Here is a 9,559-nt window from a genome sequence, read left to right on the forward strand (position 1 = left end):
AACGAAAAAATAAAATTGTAAGTATTAAATGTATGTTGGAAAATAATGGTTATGTGGATCAATTAAATAAGATGGTGCATTCTATATCGAATTTTCTATATCATCCATAGTGCACAAAAAATTTCTCGACCAAACAAATACACGAAGTGCGCTCCTGTTGAGCCCTCAGCCTAGCTAACTTGGGGTAGCCGGTTATAAGCAATTAAACAGTCCATAACTGGTACTCCTATATATTTTTTGGCAATGATGTTCGGGGTTGGCTTATTTATGAGCGAGCTGTAGTTGCTATTTGAGCTCCCCCTTCGTCTTCACCCTAGCATCCCAGCTGACACAAGCTGCTGCGAATTCGGTCTTAAACTGTTCTTGATCTGACCATAAACAACTTGGATTATTTGCGGTTTTATTTCTTCCTTTAGTTTCCCTTGTTTAATGTTAGAGACGGCCTGAAAATGAGATGTAATAATTGTAAAGAAAGTAATAACTGGTGTTTTTATATTCAGTTGTAGTTGGAGGTATTTTAAAATTTTCAGTTGACAATGTTTTTTTTTTTTTTTTGGTAAAAATAAAGTGGTCATACAATACGGTATGAAAACAGCCCATAAAATCAGAAAAAAAAAATCTCTAAAAGCAAATGACAATACATCAAAACACGCAACTAGCTCTTTATGAGTGATCGGCAACAAAATTCTCCGTTCAATCCGTAGAACCATTTCACTATAACAGAACAGGATATTAGCGACATAAAAAATTCATCGCTATTCCTAGATTTTCATCGATAATATTTATTACCGATGAAATTATCATCGATGATATTTCATCGTAAATAATGACGTCATTGATAATTTTTTACAACGAAAAAAAAAATTTTATTGCCAATAATCGATATTATCGATCAAAAATTTTCATCGTTAAAATATTTTTTTTTCAAAAAATATTCTCAAAAAAAATTTTTTATTGTAAAAAAATTAATTTACGATGAAATATTATGTCGCTAATAAAAGATAATTTAAAAAATTATTTATGATGAATTACTTTCATCGCTATTAATTTAATTAAAAATTTTTATAAAATTTAGATTTATAAAAAGTATTAGCGACATAAAAGTTTCATTGCAGATAGAACAGTTTTCGATGAAAATTTTTGTCGCTACTAAATTAGCTATTATTTACGATAAAACTAATTTCATTGCTATTAATTTAATATAAAATTTTAATATTTTTAAATTTATTAAAAAAATTATTTACGACCAATTGTTTTCATCATTAATTTGTTTTTTGGCAATCAAAATTTTATCGAAAATAATTCCATCACTAAAAATTTACACATAATTTTTTTAAAATAATTTATGAAGATATATTTTTAATTTATATTTATGATATTTTTTATTTATAATCTATAAAATTAAAATAAAAAATTCACACAATAAATTCATAAATAAATTTTATTATTTTATTATATTAAATTAAAATTATAAGAGGTCTGAAGTAAAAATAAAAAATAATATAAACAGACCATCAAGTGTCGGTATCTGCAGAAGGAGAATGGGCTTGGAAAGGAGAGCGCTCGAAAGAGCTCGGACTGGTCTGCTGCTGCCTCATTAGCTACATTATCCACTCCATCTACGTCGTCCGCTCCATCATCTAGGTCTGAAGCAGTTGGTACTCGTCGACACATGCAGCCAACTGATCAGCTCGCTGCTAAGTCCACTGTCGATCCTCAGTAGCCTGCCTCTGTATCTCCGTCAGTCGAGCATCGCAGGCAGCATGGATGTTAGCCCTAGACGAGCGTGAAGATAAGGGAGCATTGATCCCATACCCTAGATCTCTAATATAATAGGATCTCGTACCGAGCATCTAGTCACAGATATCATCATTTATGGATGCGGTCGAGTCCTTAGAGGTAGGTTAAGATCTGATGCCTATCATACGATCTTGAAAATTAAAGTTATAGCTATTTTAATTTCGTACTGAAAATCAAACTACGAATGAAAATATAATTGAAAAAACTTACAAAAAGTTTCTAGCTCCCCGTCGTCCACTCCCCTGACAGTCGTTGGTGGGTTTGCTGGTAGATATCGATCCTACCAGGAAGCTCGTCACTCTCTGCATCTCTCTGCAATTTGAGAATAATTAATTAATTTTTTTTTAAAAAGTTAGAGAGTTAAAATATGCTAATTAGAAATTACTTACTATATACTTTATATGACGAGCGAACGACCTTGAACCCCCACAATGCGACATGATCTGTCTCGCCTGATTCGTGGTGTTCTGGGCATATCGTCTCTATACAGTTAACAGTCAAATTAGTAGGTAATAAATTAAATTTAAGAATAAATGATTCAATCATTAAACTTAAAAAAAAAGTTTAAATGTGTAACCTGATATGTTGGATCCTCGTAATGTCGGTATACGATAGTCCAATCATCTATAGTGATGTTGTTATACGGCCACTGCCGCGCTGCCTCCACCCCATGGTTCTGCATCACATGATACCAGTGTTGATGAATACGGTGGCGATACTCCATGAAATGCAAGCATAAATGAGTGTTCACAGCTCGCCGCACGCGATCCTCCTCAAAATCAATAATATCAAATACACCCTACCAATAACAAATATTAGTAGAATACCGTGCTAATTAAATATTTACAGTATAATTTATTTTATCTGTAACTAGGTGTAAAAAATCTTTCTCTGAGCCCGTATAACGTGACGCTAATCGAAAAGCATCATGGGGGCATAACTGCAGTATATGATGCCCAGCTTGGTCTGCCACGGCTTGCACCATCCCCTAATGGGTCTGGTATAGTCGGATGGTATCTCAATATGAAGACGCTGTCCCGGATGTTCGCGTCTCCAACACTTTAGAACGAAGTTCTTTAATGGACCTCACCCTCACCTCACCATTTGTGGAGACTGGCCTAAAATAATAATAAATAATCATTAGTATGATAGCTATCCAAATAAAAAAATCAAATTTTATTATAAAAAAAATATAATAATACCACTCGGATTAGCCTTACTGGGACCTATCAGTGCAGGACCCTTTGGCGACTCTACTGGTGCAGCAGTGGAAAAGGATGAAGGCGTCTCAGCCTCAGGGGTAGGCTGCGAATGCGAACATCGTCATCTGTCTCCTGATGCCATACCTGCAATTTTTGACATATAAATGAATATAATATTGAATAATAATAGTAAAAAATAAATTATATTGTAATAAATAGAATTATATCGCATACCATTATTGCAAGAGAAGATTCAACAAAGAATATAGATCTACTCATCATATTCGTATCTTCCTCGATATGTAGGTCTTCCTCTGAATCACAATAATCGACTAATATATCATCTTCTATCTCATCATCATTTATGAACTGATCATCGCCCTCTGACTTATCAAGATTAAATACAAAATCAGCTTCAATTTCGTTGGACGGCAGATCAATCCTATTCAAAAGAGCTGTTACAAGTTCTTCATCAACAAGAAGCTCGGCTAATATTTGTTCTTCCTTTTGAAAAGCTTCCTCTTCATGTAAATTTAAATTTTCATCCATTTCTAGTCAGGTTGGTATGTCATATACGCCTCTTGGTATTATTCTCTGTATGATATGCTAATTATCTCGATACTTTAAATCCTTCAAATATATTACTTGTTTTGCTTGAGTTGCTAATATATACGGCTCATTCTGGTACAATGTTCATACAAAATTTATACTGATAAAGTGTGGATCGATATAAATATCGATCTTTTTATTGCTAATATCCCATCATTCACACTGAAATAAAAATACAGAATTATTGGACCCATACTTAAGTTCTATGATATCTATCAGTACACCATAATATTCAATCTCTTCTTCTCCTTCATATCCTATCGTAGCAATCTTACTATTCTAGGTCCGTCGTTGCATCTCAAGCTCTCTTGTGTGAAATCTTATTCCTCCAATGATACAGGTTACGTAGTGATTAACCCTTCGATTGGGACCACATGTTAAATCGTACAACTCATAAGTCGCACCCTCTTCTTTATTGGAATACTTATATTTCATTTATACCATAACATAAAAAATTATATTGGCTCAAATAATTATTTCTATAATTATTAAAAATAACGTATTACTAGTGCAACTTACAAGATTACCAAATTATTTTATAAATTTCCTCCTATGTCGATCATCAGCATCCGTATTATTCTCTCTGCATAGTATACTCTTGTGCTCACTGCAATAAATCATGATTTTTAATTTTACATCGACATGAAAAAATTACTTAGAACATTAAACAATATGCTAAGATGGTACTTAATGAAATCTTCAATTTCTTCACAAGTATTTAGAACGTAGAAGTGTGTCTTGGATAGCTTATTCACATCCATAAATTCATATTTTCTTCTATTAATGGGTCAAACTATTTGTTTAAATATAGACAGCATCGATTTATTATCACCCCATTCACTATCTGTGTTATGATCTATACGATTGAATCTTATTTCGATATCATCAAGATACATCGAGCAGAACATGATACACTCTGTAGCTACGTATGCTTTCACTATAGATCCTTTAGACCGTACTTTATTGTGCACATACTTTTTTAGGATACACAAAAATTTATAAATAAAAATAAATTTAAATTTTAGAAATAGATTTACATCTTATAACTGATCTGACAAAGTATGTATAATTTTTTTACCTTTTATAGGATACATCCACTGATAATGTATCGGTCCGATTAAAAGAGCTTTCTTTGGAAGATGAATAGTCAAGTGCACTATAACATCAAAAAATGATGGTAAAAATTTTTTTCTAACTTACCAAAAATGAGTACGATATCCTTCTCAAACTTCTCAAATAAGTTAATCTTCAATTTTTGACAACACAGTTCTCGGAAGAATACTTCTAACTTTTTCAATGCAGTTAGAACATTACCACCTAAATAGCCATGCATGACCACAGAAAGCAAGTGTTACATCATCACATGAGAGTCATGACTTTTCATGCCAGAGATATTATCGTCATTATTGCAAATACACCGTGATACGTTTGAAGCGTAAGCATCAGAAAATTTTATAGTTTTGAACCATTCACAGAAATTCTTTTTTTCCTCGCCAAACAGTGAATAACATACCGGTGAAATAAAAAATCTATCACCTTAACGTACTAAATACAATTTCGGTCAGATTTTTATTTCCTGCAAATCAAGACAAGCTTTTATACTATCTTTTATTTTTTCTGCGATGTTCAATACTGTACTGATGATATTATCACAAATATTCTTCTCAATGTGTATTACATCCAAATTATGATGAAGTAGTAGCTGCTTCCAATATGGTAGTTCGAAAAAATACTTCGCTTCATCCAATTCAGCTCAGCTTTAGTACGCTTCCACTTGTGAGTACCCAATATTTTTTTAAATTGAATATTTTCAATGACTTCAAGTTATTCTAAAATTTTTGCTCCACTTAATTCCTTAGGTGGCAGACGTCGGTCGGACTTAACATCAAAATATTGGTTGTAACAGGTCCTCCAAGAGTGATTATCAGGTAAAAATCATCGATGACCCATGAAGCATATTTTCTGTCCATTCTTTAAATATAAGGAGGATGCATCCTTGTTGCATATTGGACATGCCAGATATCCTTTAGTCCTCTACCCAAATAAGTTTTCATATGTAGAAAAATTATTTATGATCTATAAAATTAAAGCATGCAACTTAAAATTCCTTCGACTCACAGAATCATATGTCTGTACTCTATTTTTCCATAGCTTCTTCAGATCATTGATTAATGGTTGTAGATATACATTAATTTCATTACCTGGTGCTTTTGGATCCGGATTCAACAGTGACATAAAAATAAATGGTTCTTTCATCCACTTTTAAGGTGACACATTATATACAACTAGCATCACAGGCCACATGTTGTAGGAAGTACTCAAATTATCAAAGAGATTAAATCCATCTATCGCTAGATCAAGCCAGATATTGTACGGGTCACTCGCAAAGTACGGATGCTTTACATCAGAGTCTTTACACACTATGAAGTCGGCCGGATCTCTTAGTATGTTCTCCTCTAGAATTCGCTGCTCATGATGCCATCTCATTTTTTCAACTGTCTTTGTAGACATATACAACCTTTGAAGTCTTGAAATCAATGAAAAATACCTCAAAATCTTTTGAGGTATCTTCTTTCTTTTCTTGTGATCAGTTTTGTACCTAGGCTCACCACATTTCGGATATTTAGTTGTCTGTTCGTTATTCTTATAAAATAATATACAATCATTTTTGCAGGCATGTATAGGAATATAGCCAAGTCTCAATTTTTGCATGTATATTTTTGTTTCAGAATATATTTTTGAAAGTCTCTCTCCATCGAGAAGAGCTATTTTAATCAATGCCAAATTTTGGTTAAATGACTTCTAACTTCATCGGTTCACGATTTTAATATGATGCAATTTTATCAAAAATTCTAACTTGGAGAACTTTGCAAAATTTGGATAGAGTGACTTTTGTGCATTCCTTACAAGCTTTGCAAACTGTTCAGAAATCTCTTCTATCTCAAGCCAGATATTATATTCATGATCAGAATTACCTTCATATACACTAGTACTCATGCATACATTTGAACAAACATCCTGATGAAAATCATCCAATAGTTCTCCTATACCACCATGTTCGACAGGTTCAGCAGCATCACTATCATCTTCAATATCATCATCGTCGTGCACAATTTCATTCGGATCACCTTCCCCATGCCATATCCAGTGAGTATACTTCTTGTCTGTACCATAACATAGCAAATGCTCCTCGATAAGTGTTATGTGACGATATACCATATTGACATATTTCTTGCATGGATACTTTATCCGACTAGCACTGTCAGTCTTATGCCGTGTAAACTCAATAAAATCTCGAACACTTTTTCAATATTCAGGTAAAAAAATATCTCTGGCATTCATCCAATTTTTGTTAATATCTATCTAAAAATAAATACGAAAATCATTAACAATAAAAAATTTTTCAGTGGTATTCATCCGAACCGGATCCCGACCAGGATTTTGGGCCAAATTCCGACCCAAATTTTGGATCAAATCCCGACCTAGATCTAGACACGGATCATTTTATATAAAATAACAAGCATTAAAGAACACAGACTGAATAGTAACACAAAAAATCTCCTTCTACCAATTTAATGAAGCAAAAATACATGATCCTATCCATTTCAAATCATTACTAATAAGTGTGATCCTATCATTTTTAGAAAAGTAATAATCTTATTATTATTATTAGTTGATATTTTATTTTATTAATATAAAAATTTTGACAGTATCTCTCCATGATTCTTCAAGTATACGATATGAATATGGTGCCTACGCACGCTATCCACTATATACCTGGAGAATAGTATACAGATAACTGCTGACTACCACATAATGAAATAAAATATCAACTATTAATAATAATAAGATTATTATTTTTTAAAAAGTTCGAATATGGGACATCCAAGAGTTGATCTCGATCAAGATTGACTCTTGAACGAAAATCTATGGCTTAATGTAATTTAACTACTATCTCTGAACATACATTTAGAGATGAATTTTTAATTTATCAAAAAAGAGTAACTCTGCATTCAAATTTTTTCATCAAAAATTTTAGTAGAATTTTCTCAAAAATAAAAATATTTTTTATATTTAATTATAATAAGCAAAAGTATACAAAATAACACACAAAATAATTAAATTATAATAAGCAAAAGCAATGTGCATTGTGCTAGTAGAACAATAAAAAAATTATAAATTTCAGCAGTAACATTAAAAAATTTATGCAATAAATATAAAATAAACTATAAGTAGTTGAGCATGCAAAATAATATTAACACAAAATAATAATACGAAACTCAATCCCGCACTGAATATCTTCCGCTTTCTCTCCCTTATCTTTCAAATTCACCAAAAGCAGCACCATGAAGGCACTTTCGCAGATAGGGCTGAAAGTGGGTCGGGCCATTAGGAGGCCCATCGGGCTGGCTAGAGGTCCATGGGTCGAGCTTCGAACTCGATCCCAAACCATTCAAGTCAGGCTCTAGCCAAAAAATAGGACCTATTTGGCCATCGGGCTGGGCTCGAGCAGATATTTGGTCCGTCCCAGAGCCGACCCGATAGAGTTCAGATCGATTAACCCCCCTCTCTCTCGACCCCAATCCAATCCATATTTTATCTTATATATAATAAATAATTTTTTTGCTAAAATATTTTTATCTAAAAATATTTTTTTCTAAATATTTTTTCCTAAACATTTTTTTCTTAACAATTATTTTTTTCCTAAATATATTTTATCTTAAATATATTTTTTCTAAAAATTACTTTTTTCCTATACATCATCCACTCGTGGCCTGATTCACCCCTTGCGGCATCATCGCCGTCACCCACCCCCTACCACCCACACTTGGCTCCCGCGACCCCTGCTCCCACTGCACCGAAGCCGTCACCCACCCTGCACCGTTCGGACTCGACCCCACGACCCCTGCTCCTGCGACGTTGCCGCCGTCACCCACCTCGCGCTGCTCTAACTCAGCCCCCGTGACCCCTGCTCCCGCTCCTGCGACACCGCCGCCGTCACCCACCCCGCATGGTCCGGACTCGACCCTCAAGACCTCCTTTTCCGTGGCATCGGCACCGTCACCCACCCCGGGCCATTTGGACTCGGCTCCCATGACCCCCGCTCCTGCGGTGCCGCCGCCACCATCACCCACCCCGCATCGCCCGGACTCGGACCCCACGACCCCTTTTCCCGCGGTGCTGGCACCGTCACCCACCCCGCGCCGTCAGGACTCGGCCCCTGCGACCTCCGATCCGACGACGGTGCTAGCACTGTCACCCACCCCGCGTCGCCCAGACTCGGCCACCGCGACCTCCACTCCCGCGGTGCTAGCACCATCACCCACCCCAAGCCACCCAGACTCGGCCTCCGCGACCCTCGCTCCCGCGGCGTCGCCACCGTCATCACCCATCCCATGCCGCCCGAACTCAGCCCCCAGGACCCTCGCTCTCGTGGTGCCACCACTGCCATCACCCATCCCATGCCTCCCGAACTTGGCCCCCATGACCCCCGCTCTCACGGTGCCGCCGCCGTCACCCACCCCCCGCGACCCACCCCGCATGGTGCCACCGCCATCTCCAATCCCCCACGACCCCCGCTGCCATGGTGCCGCCACCCTCACCCACCCGCATCTCCTTTGTCGGTTCCCCCAGCCGCCCTCTCCAACCCCCCGCCACCCTCACCAACCCCCTCTGTCAGTTCCCCCCACCACCCTCACCGACCCCCCACCGCCCTCACCCACCCCTCGCGACCCACCTCGCGCGTCATCGCCGCCCTCTCCAAACCCTCGCTATCACGGTGCCACCGCCCTCACCCACCCGCACCCCCTCTGTTTGTTCCCCCCGCCGCCCTCACCAACCCCTCGTTGCCCTCACCGACCCCCCTTTGTCGGTTCCCCCCGCCACCCTCAACGCCCTCGCGACCCCCGCTCTTGGGGTGCCACCGTCCTCACCCACCCCCAGTGACG

The sequence above is a fragment of the Elaeis guineensis genome, chromosome 1 (assembly GCF_000442705.2).
Source record: "Elaeis guineensis isolate ETL-2024a chromosome 1, EG11, whole genome shotgun sequence".
NCBI classification, from domain to species: Eukaryota; Viridiplantae; Streptophyta; class Magnoliopsida; order Arecales; family Arecaceae; genus Elaeis; species Elaeis guineensis.